The 21,735-nt window shown below is 42.4% G+C and overlaps 1 pseudogene; it reads right to left on the bottom strand.

The window, feature by feature from the left end:
- The window catches only part of LOC135542056 (rap1 GTPase-activating protein 1-like), a 25,890-nt pseudogene extending 5,002 nt beyond the window's left edge, over nt 1-20,888 (bottom strand).
- Between the last annotated feature and the right edge of the window lie 847 nt (nt 20,889-21,735).

Here is a 21,735-nt window from a genome sequence, read left to right on the forward strand (position 1 = left end):
CGTCTCCAGACTGTCACGTCTGTCACATGTGCTCAGTGTGAACCTGCTTTCATCTGTGAAGAGCACAGGGCGCCAGTGGCGAATTTGCCAATCTTGGTGTTCTCTGGCAAATGCCAAACGTCCTGCACAGTGTTGGGCTGTAAGCACAACCCCCACCTGTGGACGTCGGGACCTCATACCACCCTCATGGAGTCTGTTTCTGACCGTTTGAGCAGACACATGCACATTTGTGGCCTGCTGGAGGTCATTTTGCAGGTCTCTGGCAGTGCTCCTCCTGCTCCTCCTTGCACAAAGGCGGAGATAGCGGTCCTGCTGCTGGGTTGTTGCCCTCCTACGGCCTCCTCCACATCTCCTAATGTACTGGCCTGTCTCCTGGTAGCGCCTCCATGCTCTGGACACTCCACTGACAGACACAGCAAACCTTCTTGCCACAGCTCGCATTGATGTGCCATCCTGGATGAGCTGCGCTACCTGAGCCACTGGTGTGGGTTGTAGACTCCGTCTCATGCTACCACTAGAGTGAAAGCACTGTTTCATGTCAAATGTTGTGAACAAAATTAGGATGCTGTTACTCCGTCCATAACTCTATTGCAGAATGCAGCCTTTTGACAGCATGTACTAAAATCGATGTAATCCACACTTGCAACAAAAAGGCAGCAGACCTACGTTATGTTTTAGCAGGGAAGTTTGAAAGGGTGACCTGATTCGTAACTGTGAAAATAACTTTGCCAAACAGGTTGTGATCCCAAAAGTGTATATTTGATTCTATTTGGGGAGAAAAATGGATTCAGAATTTGGTTAGGGTGTAGGGGCAGATTCATGTCACCTCAGTACTGCACGGTCATTGTTTGTTTCTTGGTTTGTTTTAAGTTTCACTAAAAATAAATAAAGATGTGGAACTCCAATCACGCTGTGCCTTGGTCTGTCTCTCCACACGAACGTGACAGAGATTGTAATCTATGATTTGGTTACCTTCTGCCATTAATATAACACAACTGCTGTGCAGAGTCTTGGTGTAGTGGTAACACTCCTTGGCACATGTTGCATATAACTTTCTAGCTGAGAACAGGGATCAATCCAACCTTCCCACTGTTTCTAGCATTTGCCTGTCTCCCCATTTCATTACTATCTGAATGAAGTGTCAAACCACCTAAAAAATATCCCCCCCCAAAAAAATATTAGCATACTTTAAAATTGATCCCCTCAAAATCTCAAAGTAACAAACTTGTCAAATTTTGAGTGTTCATTTAATGTTCAAAGCATCCTGAATACACCTGACCTGTGGTTTTTATTTTGTTATTTTCCACACTGGTGATAAACCTAAGCCTTGTCAAAATACATAGATTTGTAGGAAATTAGCTTTAAAACAGAACAATTTCCCCAGTCCCCCTTCTAGGGCCAGGAGGCAATGAAATTCACATAACAAACCTCACTCCAAGATTTATTCAAAAGTTGGCAGCCCTGTATCTTTGAATGCCTCATCTCTCTCTTTACCCGTTGTCTCCCATCTCTTGAGGCATAAAACCGTGCCAATTCACAGGACAAAACCACTAGTTTGAACCCGTCATACCATTGGCAAAAAAACACTAGGCAATCTGATGTGGGAGGTACTTTAGACAGAAACAAAAGTAAGGAGGTTGTTGAGGAGGATAGGTAGGCGTAAAATACGAATGTTTTGCAACCTAAACGTTGCATGTTTGAATCATCTCAGGGACAACTTTAGCATCTTAGCTAATTATAAAATGTAGCTAAACACAACCATAGCATTTTGCAACTACTTGTTAGCTAACCCTACCCTAACATGAACCTATCACTGACTCTAATCTACCGTTAGCCACTAATGCTAACGCAACTGAGACACTTCTGTAAAATGCAACCACGTAACAACTGACAGCCATTTATAGTGACTTGTGGTATTGGCCCACACTTCTGATATGTTTAATTTCTCCACCTCTTTCTATCCATTTTCTCTGACACTCCCATTTTCCTCTTTTATCTCCAGGTAGCCCAAGCCCTCCTCTCACCTCCTCTCCTGCACCTCCTGGATGTTCTCGATCCCGATGGCACTGCTCCGTCGGGTGCCAAAAGGCCCAGACTTCTTCCTGGTTGGGCTCTTCCCAGGAATGATCAGAGACTGGGGAGTAGTGGATAGGTTAGTCAGCCACAGTGCTATATTCCTCCAGCATGACTTATAGTCAAACATGGAGGCTGTAGTACACTGTCAAAGATATTACTTGGCCTGTTTTACAGCCAGTGAAAACGTGAATTCCATTCAAATATGAGTGAAAGGCATTTGTTAAATGTCATTGAGAGTCTGCACAATGACTCAAATGCCTTCTGTATATGATACTTGCTATCTACAACACATGATAAACGTTATGGGGGGACTAAAATGAAGTGACAGCAGCATGTTGGTGAAAGACAATTTGAGATAGTCCATCACTTCATCATGAGTGAAAGAGAGGAATTGATACACGGAGTAAGGTAATAAACCAGTAAGTATTCTCACAAACCTTTCCATTTTTGCGATGGATATTCTTCATAAACTCTTTATTACCTAAATTATAGCTTTATTATAACCCAGTGGTTTTACCCCACACTTGAGATGTTGAAAATGATTGCTTCATAAATGAAACTAAAAATATTGGTTGAGGCAGAAAGCAACAGTAATTGAGTTATGCAAAGAGACAGATAACCAGACAAATAAGCAAAGAAAACAGCAGAGAAACAGCGAATTAGAAGTGAGAATTATACATGAACCTCTTCTATTGTTCCTATCCCTATGGCACTGCCGCGACGTCCATGATACCTACTGGGACTTTTCCCTGGGACAAGTAATGACTGAATCACACAGGGCAGTAGAAAGCAGAGAAAGAGAAAGAGGGATAAATAGAAAGAGATTGAGAGTTGCAGAGAAACGAAGTCACCATGAGATTTCATGCAGCATGTAGCATTGGAACAGCAAGTTGCAAATTAGAACATGAGCTCACAGTATACCATAGGACAGAGAAGACAGGCGACATATTGAACACACATTGGAAGGCCATTCATATTGAAAGCTCGACTAGAGTCCGAGACCACAGAGGGGCATAACGTACTGTATTTGTGTATTTGGTAGAGCTGGGATGATAAACCAACAGGTATCGACACCGACCATACCGACAGCTTATCGTGGACATTTTGCTGATATTGTTCACTACGATAAGTAGCCTTAACTAGAGAAGTGTGATGTTTAAAATCAAACCAGTTTGATAATATGGCCGATCGTTAATGGAACAACATTCAAAGTACTAGTTTTAAGGGAAACATTGTGGTGCACAATGCTATAAACGTATCCTTCAATTTATCGTTATCGTGATCCTTTAGTCAATTTATTGTGATTGTGGCTTTTAAAAATAAAATATGACAGATAGAGAGAGATTACAAAAGGGTCTGTCACAATCCAAAAAGTTGGTATGTGAAAGGGCAGATTTATTTTTGCGAACTAATTGAAAAACAGCAGCTGTTTCTTTGGATTGCCAGTCAGAGTTTTCTGCAACAGTGTGTGTCACAAAGTGGAAATAGGTGGGTGCATTCATACAGGAGACTGTGTACTAACTTCTCGTCTTCACAACTGGCCACCAGGCACAGCTCCATATCGGATAGGCTTCATGCAGCGACAATGCTAGGCTGCATAAAGAGGCTAAAGCAGCACATGCAACACTCATGCCAGCAAGGTAACAAGGGAGGGACTCTGGGTAGTCAGACAGCTCAACTCATCTCTTCTTAACTGGCTCTCAGGTTGTCAGAGAAAGCAAATCTGGATTCAAAATGTTATGAGAGTCTGAATCAAAAGCCCACTAAGTCTGTAAAAGGGCAGAAAGGGATAATTCACATAAGAACAACTTTTAAAAAGGTGCACTAGCGCCTATTTGTATGCCTCAACAGATCTGGGAACTGGGTTTCACAATATGAAAATAAATATGGTTTGAGATTAAGCATGACTGTATAACTTTATCATGATATGAAAATGACAATCATTACTGCGGAATTAACAGTGGTTAATTTAAAAAGGCCATGGAAAAAGTAATGGAAAATGTCAAACTGTAGAGGTGACGGATATGAGGTTTAAAGTGGAGGGCACATATATGAAACAGTGTGTTAAATAAAGGGGTTTGAGCACAGGTAGGATAGACAAGGATGGGAGGAATAAGGCGTTTGCTACAGACAGTCTAGGCCAATCCCACAGGGCTGAGAGGATAGGGTATGAATGTATTGAGTGTTGTTAGGGGAGGGTCAGTGTTTACTACAGGGGAGTCAGTACTTAGAACCACGTGGGCCTCTGGTAAAACCAAAAGGGTTACTTACTATCCCTGGGGTTTTGGGGGTCTCGGTAAAGCTGCCGCTGTGACTAGTGGAGACAGTGTGTGGCTTCTTGTTACTGAGGCCCATGGCATCCATAGACTGGCTTCTGCTGCGGATCACCCGCTACAGAGTACAGAGAGAGACGAGGAAACACGGTCGGTAAGTGTGTATGGACCCTAACCCTCGCCTTAACCACACTAACCCTGATTCTAATGATAACCAGTGATGGAGATCATGCAGGACCGTATTTGAACACTTGGGGCAGTGTAGATAAGTGAGAGGGAAAGAGAGGCCAAAAGTGAGAAGATGTCTATTAGTGTAAGACAGTTCCAGTGCTTCACACTGACAGGAAAGTGTAAAATAAGTCTGAGGTCTGAGAGTGGGTGTTCAGAGGAGAGTGATATAATCCTTCAATGTCTTGCAGGTGCTCAGTAGACTCATCCATGAATGATGTGGGGTGGCAGGTAGCCTAGTGGTTAAAGCCTTGGGCCAGTAACAGAAAGGTTGCTAGATCAAATCCCTGAGCTGACAAGGTAAAAATCTGTCGTTCTGCCCCTGAACAAGTCAGTTAATGCACTGTTCCTAGGCCGTCATTTTTAACTGACTTGCCTAGTTAAATAAAATGTGCGGCGCTGGATAGAGAGAGAGACAGACAAGACAGAGCCAGAGAAGAAAAAGGCATAGTGGCACATGGGTTGCCATGCGAGCAGCGTCATCAGCTTGCTAATGAGAGTCCATTACAGTGTTCTTCAGAGACACATAATCACAGCTCCTCCACTGCCATGGCACACTGTCCTGCCCACACTCCACGCTCAGCCACCCTAATGGTCATTGATGAAGGACATAGAGTCAGATTGCAGGATGCACATTGACAGGGATGCTCCCAACTCCCTGATCCTCGCCTGGTCACATGACACTAAAAGTGGGATGTGATACGGTAACAGCTAATTATGGAATCTTCAACAGCAGCAGGGCACTGCCAAAGAGCACTTTCTTTTCTGTGCATTATTTTTCATGTTTGAATACCCAGAATCCCTTCCAGGAAATAATATTCAACCTCTCTCATGCATGTCATGTGCCCGATTAAGCTTGCACCTCGTATAGTGGAGGGTTACCTTAAAGGACTCAAAGAAGCCCCCCTCCACCCCCATTCTCCAGTTTGTCCTCGTCCCCTCCCAGGCCCATCATGGACTGGCTGTTGATGTGTAGCTCCTCATACAGTGTCTCCAACAGGGCCGAACGTGTGCGCTCCTGACAACAACACACATTACGCCAGTCAGAACTATAGAAATCAATCGTATGTAAACACTTGTGCACTTGTTCAACACACAAATACACACACACACAGACACTTGTAATGAGTATGTGAACCGACACGATCCAGTCATTCATCATCACATATAGTAAAGTGGTGCAGCGAGAGCCGCGTGACTCCGCCCCCACACTGCACAGCATGCCGTGGCACGCTCATGCTCTCACCTCCAGCTTGGCAAACTTCTCAGCCTTGTAACAGGCGTACTCCGCATTTATCAGCTTAGTGAACAGGAACTCATGGAACTCATGTCCCTAGAGAGGAAGGGGAGGAGGAAGGGCTACATGAATATGTTGTCCCTCTCATGGGCTCACCTAGTTTATGCATTACTTAGATTCATGGGCTCACCTAGTTTATGCATTACTTAGATTCATGACTTCTCACCTTTTTAAAGATGGCCGGGTCCGGTAGAGCGGGTCCAAAGAAAGGCACATCGTCTCTCGCTGTCACAGACACCTGGAGGGGTAGAAGAGCAGTGAAATGTATCCAAATGACAATAGCCCATTATGCTACCACTAAATCATATAACACTGGCTAGCCGCTAAACACCTTTATGAGGAAGATAATGGGCAGTCAGTTACTGATTGATTTCTAGTAAGGCATATGTAGGTTGCCTTGGGCCGAGTCTCTATGTATTGAAATAGCAGGCTTGAGCAGGGTTATAGACTGTGAGGAGTGTCCCTAGGCTTAAAGTACCTTGTACGTGACGGCGTTTGAGCAGGCATTCTCCACCTGCACCACCACATAGGCATGCAGGAAGTTGGAGGCTATCATGTCTGGCACAAAGGGCGTGTTTTCCTCCTGAAACAAGATGGCCACGATGTCGTTGCCTATGTGCCTTTTCCTCTGCAGCTGCAAACACAACAGCGTCACCATTATGGACATAAACTTTACCACTGCATTAAGATCAGCCAGGAACACCTTGATTAATTAAACAGGTAAAAACTCCACTAAATGCATAGTACAGAAACAATTTGTGCTTACTAATTGTAAGTATGAAACATCTTTCTAAAAGCAGTTTTCAAGTAACAATTTGCAGTCATGTGATGCTTATTGAAAGGCATAGGGCAGCCTATAGCCCATTCAGTGAGTGGAGACTAAAAGGGACAGCCCAGTGAGCACCGTCTGGTGTCCATGGACTTTGAAAAGACCTTGACTGGCCTTGATTTCAATGTCCACAGACGTCCCTTCAAATTTGAACAAATCATAGATGTCTAGGTTTCAGAAGTTTGGACAGTCAGTACACCACAGTACAGTACAGTACAGCACAGCAGAGTACGATTACTAACACTTCGGTTATTTTAAACAACTAATTGATCGACGTTGGATGAATTATTTGAATTCCATTTTGTTCAGTTTTATTCTATGAGCTCAATGCGCGCATTGCGTAGTTTCTCTAGAGGTAAATTAGATCAAGCTCGAACTGTGCCATGTAGTAGGGAGTTGTAGATTCCAACAGGCACATATTCTACATAGTCTGGTGCGGAAAATGTGGTAATTAACTTCAAAGACCATAATCCATTGCACGCCTACTTGTCCGGTCTGTATGTTTATTTCAAGCCTGCTACGTTAGTGTGGGGCAGACATGGAGAGGGAGAGAAGAGACAGAAGAATGTGTGATGGAGAGGGATAGAGTTGCTTCACAAGGTATCTCTACCTGAAAATACATGATCTAAATGATTGATAGTTGGTATTCAGCAGTCATAAAAGTATGCCTTATTTACTTTGAAGAACGACTAAAATAGTGATTTTGTCAGACAGCTCTATAGAGAGATGATGATGATTTGGAATGAAATAATACATTCATCAAATAAAATAACTAATATAAACAACAATTGAACATTTTTATTAAAGTAATGTGAATAAATTATGCTTAATAAGTGATAAGCAGTAATGGGCAGTCACTACCATCATGGGACTTTTATTAATTGTTTTATTCTGTGTTGTTCTGTGTTGTATTCAACCCACATAATGCATAGTACATTTAATGTTAAAACAAAATTTGCGAAACCAAAATTGAAAACTGTGATAATTTTCCGAAACTGAACCGACCTTAAAAAGTAGTAATCTCTCAGCACTACTGTCCCTTACTGTACTGTTCTCTAATGTACTATACTCTACTGAACTAAACTCTACTGTACTCTCCTGTATTGAACTAAACTCTGTGTTCTGCTGTACTGTACTGTGCGGTACTGTGCTGTACAAACTTGTGACACATAGACTTCCGGTCTGGACCGACCAAAATTGGTCTTGTTTGGGAGTGGAGCTCATTACAATAATAAGAAAAAAATGTAAAAGTCCGTAAGTAACGTATTTTCAGCTTCTGTAAAATACTTATTTTCAACTGTAATTCAGAACCAAAAATGAACCTAATTTCAACATCTGGAAAATCAAATCAAATTTTATTTGTCACATGCGCCAATTACCACAGAAATTAAAATCAACGTAAAATCATTTAGAGACAATTCATTATCTAAAACAGTGCCTATCCACAGAGCGTTTGTGAAAATTCATACTTACAAGCCCTTAACAAATAATGCAGTTCAAGAAATAGAGTTAAGAAAATATTTACTAAATAAACTAAAGTAAAAAATATTTGATTCATTGTTGAGCAGTCTTTAGTTGAATAGTTGTTCAGCAGCCTTATGGCTTGGCGGTAGAAGCTGTTAAGGAGCATTTTGAACCTAGACTTGGCGCTCCGGTACCACTTGCCGTACGGTAGCAGAGAGAACAGTCTATGACTTGGGTCACTAGGGTGACTGGAATCTTTGACCATTTTTTGGGCCTCTTTTCAACTTCATTTTGGTCACTGGGAGATCATATTTCCCTGCACTGTGATTATAGGCCTCTACAGCTTAGCACTTGCTCTCTAACATGTGTTGACTCACTGATCAGTCACCAGTTTGACATGTTATTCTGCACACCCCTGTGAACATTGGGGAGATATTCACGACACCTGTTGATTAATGACATTCCCTGCAGAGCTAAGCTCTGCCATAAAATAGCACAGAGCATATTGATTATATGCATAAAACAGTAAGGCAAATATTTATTTTTAGGGCTTTAGCTGCTGAATTGCTTTATAGTCCTGTGTTTTGACACTGTGTTTTACACATGAGAACAATCAACCATCTGTTTCAAGCTCTAAATAAATAAGGACGATGTTGTTGTTATTATCATAGAGGCTAAATATCTATTCAATAATCACATGCACACACACACACACAGGGGCCAGTAGGGGCCCAGATGGTACCAGAACAGCTACTATGCATGAGGGCAGATGGACAACAAGGGAGTGAGCGCTGTCATGTATAACCATGGTGAAACACAGCCACTCAATAATGATCTCAACACAGGCTCAACGCCAAGTAAACCTCCACTTTGGACTGCTAGTTGTTTTCCTTCCTCTTCCTCTCAACACATTGTGTCTGTTCATCTTTGCCAGTATCTCTTTGGTGGCACACTGAATCCCTGCTCGTCTTTGCCTACAAGGCTATCTTCTGTGTGCCCACATGGCTCAGCTATGTTGCTCATTCGTCTGCTGAGAATATGGACTCTCCTTGGGAATATTCTCCCAAGGGGGCAGGTGAGGTAGCTAAAATCACTCAAAACAGCAGGATAAAGCCTTAAGCCACCAGACTGTCATCAAATTGGAAACTACATGTTGCTCATGCCGAGCTACTCCACACCCATCTTCACGGAAGTTACAACTTGTCATGAAAAATAACCCTTTCAGGTGAAAGCAGACAGGGTCACTGAGGACACCAACAGGAGAAAAGAATAACAGTAAAAAAGCATAATAATTCATGGTGGCTAGTCCCTCGGGCAAAAAATATTTTCCACAGATTTTACAAACCGGTACTTATTACCCAGTTATGTTACTCAATAGAAATTAAGTTGTTAGAATCTACAGTCAATCTACAGCTACTGACAGACATAATGACAGACAGGATAGGGCCTGTGAGTTGACTGAGACAGTTACCTGCTGGGTGTCTCCTTCTGTGTATGGCAGCTTGGTGGACACATGGAACATGATCTCCTTGTTGTGAAAGTTAGTGTAGACTGACTCTGTTCCTGTCTGGCCATGGGTGACGTCCAGTCCCCCTCTGAACCTGCAGAGCCAGAATGTGAACCAGACTGTTACAGCAGCAGCACAGGTAGTCTCAGTCTTTGTGCAACCAGACAGCCCATCCACACCACTCTGTCTCATCCATCATGCAGTGAATGCGAAGGGCATTTATTCCCTTCCACTTAATCATAATGTCAGTATCACTAAGAATATTATATTGCTCTAAATTGAGAGAATAAGAGCAGAACTACAGTAATAAACATATATGTATTATTTCCATGGCTGAAAGACTGCAGTGTCATCACCCAGGGAGTCATGTCAAAGTAAATTGTAATCAATAAGAGACATGACCAGTCTATCGTCTGCCATGCCAATGCCTTTGCAAGCCCACTCTTACCCTTTAAAGTCATGGAGCTCAATCTTGTCGCCCAGAAACTCCAAGAACTCCACAAAAGCAGGACTCTCGTCGCTGTTCCCAAAGAGCTCCTCCTCAGTGGTCTGCAGGGAGAAATACAAGGCCATGAAGAGGAAGTAAGACATCTGAACTCAACAGTTCCACAGGAGGAAGCACAGAAAGTCCTCTTAGTTTGGGGAGGGATTAGCTCAGACACCTATAGTCTATTAAAAATGTCCAAGCTGCCATGCAATGATGAGTAGCACAGTCATAATAATACTCCAAATTCAGGAACCCATCAACTGTTATAAATACAGTATATATGACTTTACATGATTTTACTACCACAGGGTATATACCACTCACCTGGCCAAACTTCTGATAAATGACTCCAAACTTGAAGTTGTTGCTGATGACATGCTCATCAAAGGTGACAATGAGCCTTGAGGCCTGGAAAATGATAGTACATTTAGCAGAGTCAAAAGGGTTCCCTCTGTGGAAAGGGTTCCACATGGAAGCAAAAAGAGATGTACCTGGAACCAAAAGGGTTCTACCTAGTACCAAAAAGGGTTTTACAAAGGGGTTCTCCTATGGGGACAACCGAAGAACCCTTTTAGGTTCTAGATACTGTAGCACCTTTTATTTTTCTAATAGTGTAGCATCAATGTAGAGCGGTGATGGGGGACCATAAATAGATGAGAAATACAACATTAATAAATGCTCCTTGCTGGACCAAAATATTAGTGTATAATAAAAAAAGTAATAAAATAGTTTGCTACTCCATTGAACATTTCACAATGAATACAGAGCCTACCTTCGGGTAGAGGACTGGGTAAAATCTGTCCACGTTTACCTCTTCAAACACCAGCTGCAAAATAAAAATGTACTTTCAACTTTTCCTCCGGCCATTGCAACTTTATACAATATCTTTTGTTTCAACTCCACATCTAAGAAGTCCCTTTCCAACCATTGTCCACAACATGCCCTCTGGGCTCTGTCATCCTACCTTGGCCATCTGGACCACGTTGGGGAACTCAGTCAGGCAGGAGATAGGAATCACATCATGGTGGGTTTTTAATTTGGTCCTAAAAGACAAAATGTTAGAACAGTCACATAGATATTCATCATTCTGTTTCTATAGAGGGGATTATATTTGTTTTCCATGTAAAGAACCTTCAACACTTTGGTGCCATTTCAAATCTGTTTCCTTCCCATTTTGTTGACATCCCTGCTGATGCAAATGTGATGCAGAACTATTGTAGAGAATCTTCCCTTGAATGCTGTGGTGACACAATGGTGATTTGCATAGCCTGCCTTGCCACAGCCAACTATGAGCAACACAAACTGTTCAGACCGGCACTGTACAAAATTATTCAGGTGGTTAGTAAATTATTCTTGAAACTATCATTATTTTGCCTTAAAAACATTTACTTGAATATAATTAGTAATTTACTCTACTTTACTCTAACATTTACTCTAAAAATGATTTCAACATAAGATAGACGCATAATATAAATAACTATTTGTGTGTAAAAACAACTACAAGGGAAATTGTGTTTAACTTACTCAATTTTCATAATATTTCCTTCCATCTTAGGAATTTTAAGTTCTTCTAACAACTTGCCATGTGGCTCTGTTTTCAGAGGATTGTGGGTCATTTTGTTTTGTTCAACTTTACGATACTTTTACACAATGGTGTATGCATGTTTGAAGAAAGAAAAGCACATTTCTATATTAGTATCAAACATTTTGATATGCTTTGAGGTGTAATGGATCATGATGAACGGATATCAAAACCGTTGGGGAAATTGACAATCAATGATGAGACCACCCATTCTCACAATTAGTAACATCATGCGAGCCACTTTTGACAGAGGAAACTACATCAAGCTACAATGCATTCAGCTTTACCTCCAATTAGTGTTAGTGGAATGAGCACTGCGCTCAACAATTCCTAGATACAAATGTAAGTGATTAAATATTTAAAGCCATGTTTAGCACTAAGACACGATCAATAAAAGGATCTCATCAGAAATATTAAGTAGATCCAATGTACAATATCAGTTCTAGATTTGATAAAATTAAGTTGATCTTCGCCATTTTCTTATGCTGGTCTTAATATATTAGTGTTTGTGAAACACCACCACCTGCAAACTGAGCACACTAACTAACACAACTACTCTCAGCCATACACCATCTGCAAACCGAGCACACTAACTAACACAACTACTCTCAGCCATACACCACCTGCAAACCGAGCACACTAACTAACACAACTACTCTCAGCCATACACTACCTGCAAACCGAGCACACTAACTAACACAACTACTCTCAGCCATACACCACCTGCAAACTCAGGCCACATTGGAATAGAGAGCCTCGTCTCAATATTTTCTGTCTTCATGGGTCATTTCTCAGTATAGGTCTTGAGCCAACTCAGTGAATGTTGGTATTTGACGTAACTGAGGTGGTGACTGTACCAGAAGCATGGAAACTGCCCAGCTGATCATTAGACAGCAGGTGGGCCACCCGCTCGCCAGCTTCTTTCTTACATCAAGTGGGATGAGGATAAACAGCCGCTACTGCTGGAGTCCTCTCTCTAGGGTCGTACAATTCATTCACAGCTTTTATGGAGCGTTGAGTGCTGCCTCCCGCCTTACTACTTTATCATTAGTGTTATAATGGGGAGGAGTTGAGAATTTCAGTGGCCTGTGTTTAAGGCTAGAGTGCTAACCCTGAGCTAAATTAACCTCTCTCTGACCACATAGTGGACCTCGACAGGGATGGAAATGTGGACAGGACTGCTTAGAGGCTGAAGCAGACCGATGCCCTCTCCTCTACTCTGGGTCAGGTGTTATTGAGCACTACATGGTGGTCAAGCGCCTGCAGTCCATTATTGACTATACTGTCCTGGAACAGTATTTGTACTGCAAACTAGGTGAAGACAGCCTGAGAGGAGGCCACAAAGGGAGAGAGATACACACAGAGAGAGAGAGACACACACAGAGAGAGAGAGAGGTTCATGGGAAAGAAATAGAAGGAAAGAGAGAGGAAAAGAGTGGCACATGGGGAGAGAAATAAAGAGAGTGCTGGAGACAGAAGAGAATGGGGGAGAACGGCAGTGGGCAATAGAGAAAAGAAACAGGAGAGGAGGTAATGTGTAGAGAGGGAGGTGGCAGGGGAGAGATAAAGATAATTGGTACCTTAGCAGCAAGCGGAGGTGCTCCTGGTCCCCGATGACGTCATACTTCATGGAGAAGACCAGGTGGCCCAGGGCAGTGTCCATGGAGTAGTAGTTAAAGTGTTCCTATAGAGACATTACCAGGAGATCCCCTCAGATTACAACTCATCCATGCCTCAGGCACTTGTTCATTAATTCTCTGACTGGCCTAGTCCCCCTCAGCTCCATTGCTCAAACAGACAGAAGCTCCTCCAGCTAACCTAACAGTGGTAAATACAGCAAATACTTTCATTTCTTAGAAACACAGTCTCCCCCCAGGATAATGAATGGATGTCGGCTCACCCTGTGAAGTAAGCAACCTGAGGGAATCTGAGCTAGCAAAAAACATACTTCCTTCTATTTCCATTTCAGTTTCAATCTATTCCAATTTCAGCTGGAATGAATACTCCAGAAAAACACAGGGAGCAGAATGCTGCCTATAAGAATATGCTCACCTTGCCCATGAACTGTTTCCTGTAGATCTTGGCAATGCTGTTGGTCTCCAGCTTGATGTGGGAGGAAGCACATGGCTGCTGCTCAGGCCCAGGTGTGGCACTGGATTTGTGATTGGTCCCCTCGATCCAGTAGCCTCCAAACTGAGGCAGCAGGATAAGGGGGAAGGGGCTCCTACGGCCCAGGACCTGATATCAACCATGATGACACAGGTTAATGGTTACATGAAAATAAACACCATACATGGAATTCAATTCAACAGCAGATAAAGGGTTACCACACTGTGGGTTCACATAGAATGTTTATGACGTATCACAAAGCTCTATATGCGAGACAGGTTTCAGTTTCAGATTGTTTGTACCTCGTGAACGCTGGGGTAAGGGATATAGTCCTCCTCTGTCTGCAGAGAAAATCACATGTCATACTTATTTTTTATTTATTTTTTTATTTCACCTTTATTTAACCAGGTAGGCAAGTTGAGAACAAGTTCTAATTTACAATTGCTACCTGGCCAGGATAAAGCAAAGCAGTTCGACACATACAACGACACAGAGTTACACATGGAGTAAAACAAACATACAGTCAATAATACAGTATAAACAAGTCTATATACGATGTGAGCAAATGAGGTGAGACAAGGGAGGTAAAGGCAAAAAAAAGGCCATGGTGGCAAAGTAAATACAATATAGCAAGTAAAACACTGGAATGGTAGATTTGTAAATGGAAGAATGTGCAAAGTAGAAATACAAATAATGGGGTACAAAGGAGCAAAATAAGTAAATTAATTAAATACAGTAGGGAAAGAGGTAGTTGTTTGGGCTTATAGGTGGGCTATGTACAGGTGCAGTAATCTGTGAGCTGCTCTGACAGTTGGTGCTTAAAGCTAGTGATGGAGATAAGTGTTTCCAGTTTCAGAGATTTTTGTAGTTTGTTCCAGTCATTGTCAGCAGAGAACTGGAAGGAGAAGCGGCCAAAGAAAGAATTGGTTTTGGGGGTGACTAGAGAGATATACCTGCTGGAGCGTGTGCTACAGGTGGGAGATGCTATGGTGACCAGCGAGCTGAGATAAGGGGGGACTTTACCTAGCAGGGTCTTGTAGATGACATGGAGCCAGTGGGTTTGGCGACGAGTATGAAGCGAGGGCCAGCCAACGAGAGCGTACAGGTCGCAATGGTGGGTAGTATATGGGGCTTTGGTGACAAAACGGATTGCACTGTGATAGACTGCATCCAATTTGTTTAGTAGGGTATTGGAGGCTATTTTGTAAATGACATCGGATTGGTAGGATGGTCAGTTTTACAAGGGTATGTTTGGCAGCATGAGTGAAGGATGCTTTGTTGCGAAATAGGAAGCCAATTCTAGATTTAACTTTGGATTGGAGATGTTTGATATGGGTCTGGAAGAAGAGTTTACAGTCTAACCATACACCTAAGTATTTGTAGTTGTCCACGTATTCTAAGTCAGAGCCGTCCAGAGTAGTGATGTTGGACAGGCGGGGTGGGGTAGCGATCGGTTGAAGAGCATGCATTTAGTTTTACTTGTATTTAAGAGCAATTGGAGGCCACGGAAGGAGAGTTGTATGGCATTGAAGCTTGCCTGGAGGGTTGTTAACACAGTGTCCAAAGAAGGGCCAGAAGGCATGGTAGGATAGATATAGGTCTGTAGCAGTTTGGGTCAAGAGTGTCCCCCCCTTTGAAGAGGGGGATGACCGCAGCTGCTTTCCAATCTTTGGGAATCTTAGACGACATGAAAGAGAGGTTGAACAGGCTAGTAATAGGGGCGGCAACAATTTCGGCAGATAATTTTAGAAAGAAAGGGTCCAGATTGTCTTGCCCGGCTGATTTGTAGGGGTCCAGATTTTGCAGCTCTTTCAGAACATCAGCTGAACGGATTTGGGAGAAGGAGAAATGGGGAAGGCTTGGGCGAGTTGCTGTGGTGGGTGCAGTGCTGTTGACCGGGGTAGGAGTAGCCAGGTGGAAAGCATGACCAGCCGTAGAAAAATGCTTATTGAAATTCTCAATTATGGTGGATTTATCAGTGGTGACAGTGTTTCCTATCTTCAGTGCAGTGGGCAGCTGGGAGGAGGTGTTCTTATTCTCCATGGACTTAACAGTGTCCCAGAACGTTTTTGAGTTAGTGTTGCAGGAAGCAAATTTCTGCTTGAAAAAGCTAGCCTTGGCGCCTTGGCTTTTCTAACTGCCTGTGTATAATGGTTTCTAGCTTCCCTGAACAGCTGCATATCACGGGGGGTCCAGTGTTCGATGCTAATGCAGAACGCCATAGGATGTTTTTGTGTTGGTTAAGGGCAGTCAGGTCTGGGGAGAACCAAGGGCTATATCTGTTCCTGGTTCTTGAATGGGGCATGTTTATTTAAGATGGTTAGGAAGGCATTTAAAAAAAATATCCAGGCATCCTCTACTGACGGGATGAGATCAATATCCTACCAGGATACCCCGGCCAGGTCGATTAGAAAGGCCTTCTCGCTGAAGTGTTTCAGGGAGCGTTTTACAGTGATGAGTGGAGGTCGTTTGACCGCTGACCCATTACGGATGCAGGCAATGAGGCAGTGATCGCTGAGATCTTGGTTGAAGACAGCAGAGGTGTATTTAGAGGGCAAGTTGGTTAGGATGATATCTATGAGGGTGTCCGTGTTTAAGGCTTTGGGGAGGTACCTGGTAGGTTTATTGATAATTTGTGTGAGATTGAGGGCATCAAGTTTAGATTGTAGGATGGCTGGGGTGTTAAGCATGTTCCAGTTTAGGTTGCCTAGCAGCACGAGCTCTGAAGATAGATGGGGGGCAATCAGTTCACATATGGTGTCCAGAGCACAGCTGGGGGCAGAGGGTGGTCTATAGCAGGCGACAACGGTGAGAGACTTGTTTTTAGAGAGGTGGATTTTTAAAAGTAGAAGTTCAAATTGTTTGGGTACAGACCTGGATAGTAGGACAGAACTCTGCAGGCTATCTTTGCAGTAGATTGCAACACCGCCCCCTTTGGCAGTTCTATCTTGTCTGACAATGATTATGATTATGATAATGATTTGTTCTATTTCCCATCATAGTACCCTCATAAATGCAGTATGTGACTGATGTGTTCAAAGCACAATCAATCAATATACAAATGCTCAATCTACAATGCCCATTACTTAAATGAAAGGAACCTACATTACATCAGAGACTGAAACCACTTTAACTCTGAGTGGGCAACCCAACAAAAACAGCACCATTTTTGGAGTGGCCATCACAATAAACTTAACAATGTATTCACATCTGAATTATCCCCTATTGTGACACTCAGGGCCTTTTTTCTTTATTTAACGAGGCAAGTCAGTTAAGAACAAATTCTAATTTTTCAATGACAGCCTAGGAACAGTGGGTTAACTGCCTGTTCAGGGGCAGAACAACAGATTTGTACCTTGTCAGCTCGGGGGTTTGAACTTGGAACCTTCTGGTTACTAGTCCAACGCTCTAACCACTAGGCTACCCTGCCACCTTGGAGAGCATCCCTTTGTTTGGATACAGACTGTCAACCCGCTGAGGATATGTTACAAAGTCTTCCGTTCCTAGACTCACTTTGAGGGGTGGAGGGAGGATGCATCTCTGCTCGTCCATTCTACTGCCCTGTGGAGGGAGATAGAGGCATGCCAGGGGACAGGTGATATACACAGTACACACACACTCACACATCTGCACAAAATATTAGACTTCTTACTCCAATTTCACTTAAAAAAAATGTAATATTCAAGTTCATAATGTATCAAATATTCCTCTATAACGAACCTTGGCATTACAGGTGCAAAGGAAAAGAGAGACGTGAGAAGCTTTCAGATGAAGGGCAATACATTGTTTCAACATATCAACTAGACATACGTAGCATCACGAGGAAGCAAAGGCAGAGAGAATTCAAATGTCAGTGGAAGAGAAAAGAGAGGGTAGCAACTGAAGCAGAGGAGTGACAGTGTGAAAGACAGGGGACAACAGGGAAGGTGTCATCAACAGCCAAATCCCAGACAACACAGACCAGGGGTCTATTCACAGCACCCATGTTCAGAACGTGTTTGGGGTATCGAACAGTACTATATAGAGCTGTGGTGGCATGCAACACTTTTCCATCGCAGCTTGCTCAAGCGAACAGCAAGATGAGCTTTAAAAGACAAATCAAGCAGCATATATAGTATATAGTTGGTTTTGGATTTGCATAATATGTATGATATGGAATTGTTTATGTTCTATTATCTTTTCATATTTTTCTTTTATAGTGTATTATTTTTTATGTTTTTATGTTTGTGGACCCCAGGAAGAATACAGTAGCTGGGGCTTATGTAACAGCTAATGTAGATACATATAAACACACAGCATTGAGATAATCAGAGTGAGTAAAGTAACTGAAACAGAAGCAGTTAAAAGGCCCAGTGCTTCACACAAGGAGCTAATTGGTCACTGTTCCAACAGGGACAGTTTATAGCTTAGAATTAGTTTTGCTACACATAGAGATAGAGATATTGATAGGCTCTCAAAGGCTGATAGCTCTTTGAGCTGATAACGTAGATAAAGAGGGAATATTCCAATACAAAGACCCAGTATGCAGTATAGTAGTAGCACTCATAATTAATCAAACCATCTAAGATCTGTGTCACTTATATACTCTACTACGCTGTGCTCATCAAATGAATAAGAATATGAGCTGGTTTTGTCTCCTAAATCCTAACAGTGTTACACAACAAATAAATCACAAATGTTGTAAACAGGAAACAGGACGAAGACACTTTCCATCTCGGCCTCTCAGAGCACAGAGGAGAAACTACAAAGAAGACAAAGCAGTGAGGATAGTATACAGCAGAGCTCTCAGACCACTTACTGTACCTGCATCCTCTCGATCATTGCAAATAGGTCAGAGGTCTGAGGGAGAGACAAATCGAAGAGGGAGAGTGGTTTACTGACTGGTAAAATATGCTGGCTCTGCAGTGTTCTTCAAATGAGATTTCTCTTGTGTTCATCCCAACCCATTTGTGGATATGGAGCTGGGAGTTCTGTTGATCCAAGTCCTATTTTATTTACAACCGGCCTCTGACTCCTCCATGGCATCGATGTGCTGCACTTCTTTCCCAGGCCTGTCACACCACCCCAGCACAACACCAGCCCAACTGAGACACCATTCAGTATTCACTGAATTGCTCCTCCACACTGGAAAACAATCTCCTGGAAACACATATATATTCCTCAGAAGGAGTGCAGCCCAGTGCCTCTAAAGGCGATGGAAGAATATTAAGGCTGCAAACAGCCACTAACCACCTCAGCTGACTTCCTGGCACTGTGTGTTAACTCTGGACACACAAGGTGTGGTGAATACACTTAGCCCATTAGATCAACATGGAATGGGGAGAGTAGATATAAGTCAGCAAATGAAAACAAATGAGATACCTGGCTTTACAAACTGGTTCTAATATTACCCTCCGTCTGCCAGCCCTGTTCATTTCTAATCAATAGAAGTCTACTGTACAACTCCTGCAAGAAGTGAGGCAGAGATCCATCATATTCATACTCCTCTAACCAAAAATCAACACCAATGCTGTAACTTCTTTACAAACTCCATTCACTATCAGCTCCCATTAACTGCAGGATCCATTCTATCCCAGATAAGAGACATTCATATAGAGTAAGAGAAGTAATACCCACAGCCAGGCAGTTGTTCTCCACAGAACCTGCTACCCTGATGCTGGGCAGCTCCACCCTGACCACAATGCATCGGCTAGGGGAGTTACCAATTAAACACTTTGTGAACTACATAGCCAATGATGAGCGTCACATAGCCAATGATAGCCCAGATTGTTGTGCAGAGAGGCCCTCTCTGTACCATGTAACAAACGTGGAATGAGGTGTCAAGCTGATGTTTCCACATGACAACATACATTTACTATGGTCACACCAGGACTTACTAAAAGGGTGCATACACACACTACTCACATACACACATACTGACCAACATTGGCTTGTCTCAATAAAGCCATGGGTGCAACCCATTGTTCCCTGTGTGAACAAACAGTGTCATATGATACGCTGACAGATCCTACTGCCGCCTTGAAAACAAACACAAGTGCAAACCAACATTGACCAAATTGCCAGTGTGTATCGGAACCCAAAACTAAGATATTACTGTTTTTCATACACAAATATTCACCTCAAAATCTGTGACTGTGCAATAATAACCTAGCCTGCACGTGCAGGATGAGTGAACTATCTGCCAGACAAAAACTGACCATTGAGAGGTGCTGACATGATAATGAGTAACAGTGATGTGACTGGAAACTGCACTAAAGACCAACCCTGACCTAATGGCCTCCTATACTAGACTCTCAATTGTCTCTGTGGCTACTGTAAACTGTCCAAACCAAAGCAAACCAAATGAGTTGATCACACATCTGTCATGTTCAACCAATCTCTGTGCACATGAGAAATCAACAAATTAATATGAATGATAAGACACAGCTGTGCCTTCAAGTGAGAACAGCTGTTCTGACTGCTACAGAGTAATGTCGATCAGATATGCATTTAGAGTAACACTACACTGAAAGATATTTAAGATCACACTGATCTGCACTACAGTATCACTCATTCTCTTACTCATTTACAACAGTAAGAATAAATACTTACATCGCTGTGTCGTCTCCTCTGGCCCCGTGTAATAACCGCAGGACTGAGGAACACATGGCCACTCTTAGTCATCCTGAAGTCAGTCATAACTTCAAAACTCAGACTCCAAAAAACAGTGTACTGGTATATTTGTCTCTCTGTGTGTGTAGTGACCAGATGGTCAGAGGCCTGACTACTACTGTCACTTTACACTCTGCATTCTACTGCATCTAAAACCACTACAGGAACTGCTGCTGTGTCTCATGTCTAAATAGCTCTGCATGCCCATTAGAATGCATGGGTGTGTCTGTGGGTATAGATCTGTATGTACTATATTTGTGTGAGCATGTGCCTGACTGTAAAGATCCTCCCCTTCTCTTCCTCTTTTCACACACTCTGTCTGTTCTCGAGGAAGTAGAGAGAGAGAGAGGCACTGCATTTCTCCACCTCCCACTGTGAATAACTATGCCTCTCTTGCTTTGTACAGTTCTCTTTTTTACACTTTCATATGGTGAAAATACTGTCTTCCTCTTTCTGTTCTTCCCACCCTTTCTCTCAATCCATAGGGCTTTATTGGCATGGTAAACATATGTTTACACTGCCAAAGCAAGTGAAATAGATAATAAATAAAAGTGAAATAAACAATAAAAAATGTACAGTAAACATAACACTCACAAAAGTTCCAAAGGAACAGAGCCATTTCAAATGTCCTCTCTCTCTCTCTCTCTCTCTCTCTCTCTCTCTCTCACATCTGAGGACAAAAGCACCATGAACTCATAAACAATCATCAGAGGCCTTTCCCACTCTACAGCATTTCCCCAATAAATGCACTTCAAATAAAGCTTGTTTCTCCACCACACACTACAAACAACTGCAAAGTCAAATGGTCTAGCTAAATGAATTATCACACTGGTGATTTGTGATGTTTTATTTGTGCTAACAATGACTGTGTTTTTGTATTTAAATGTGTATGCATATCGTATATTTATATAGTATTATACAGAGCGCATTTGGAATTGAGACATAGGTATCAATATGTCTTCCGTGTTCAAATAAAGGTAAAATAAACACTATATTGAATATAACAAGAATACACATTGTCTAAACTATCATACACACGGCTGTCAAACTATGCAAACATACAGTCCACAAGTGCCATAGTCCACACATCCTCTGAGCTAAACACATATCATAAATATACATTCTGTACATACAGTAGTCTGTGCTCAAAACGAGCTTATTTACACTGTAAAGTAAGTCTACCTTCCAGTCTGAATAACGTGTATAAACTGCCTTCCATTAACTGAAGAAGC

This window comes from Oncorhynchus masou, chromosome 6, assembly GCF_036934945.1.
Source record: "Oncorhynchus masou masou isolate Uvic2021 chromosome 6, UVic_Omas_1.1, whole genome shotgun sequence".
Classification (NCBI taxonomy): domain Eukaryota; kingdom Metazoa; phylum Chordata; class Actinopteri; order Salmoniformes; family Salmonidae; genus Oncorhynchus; species Oncorhynchus masou.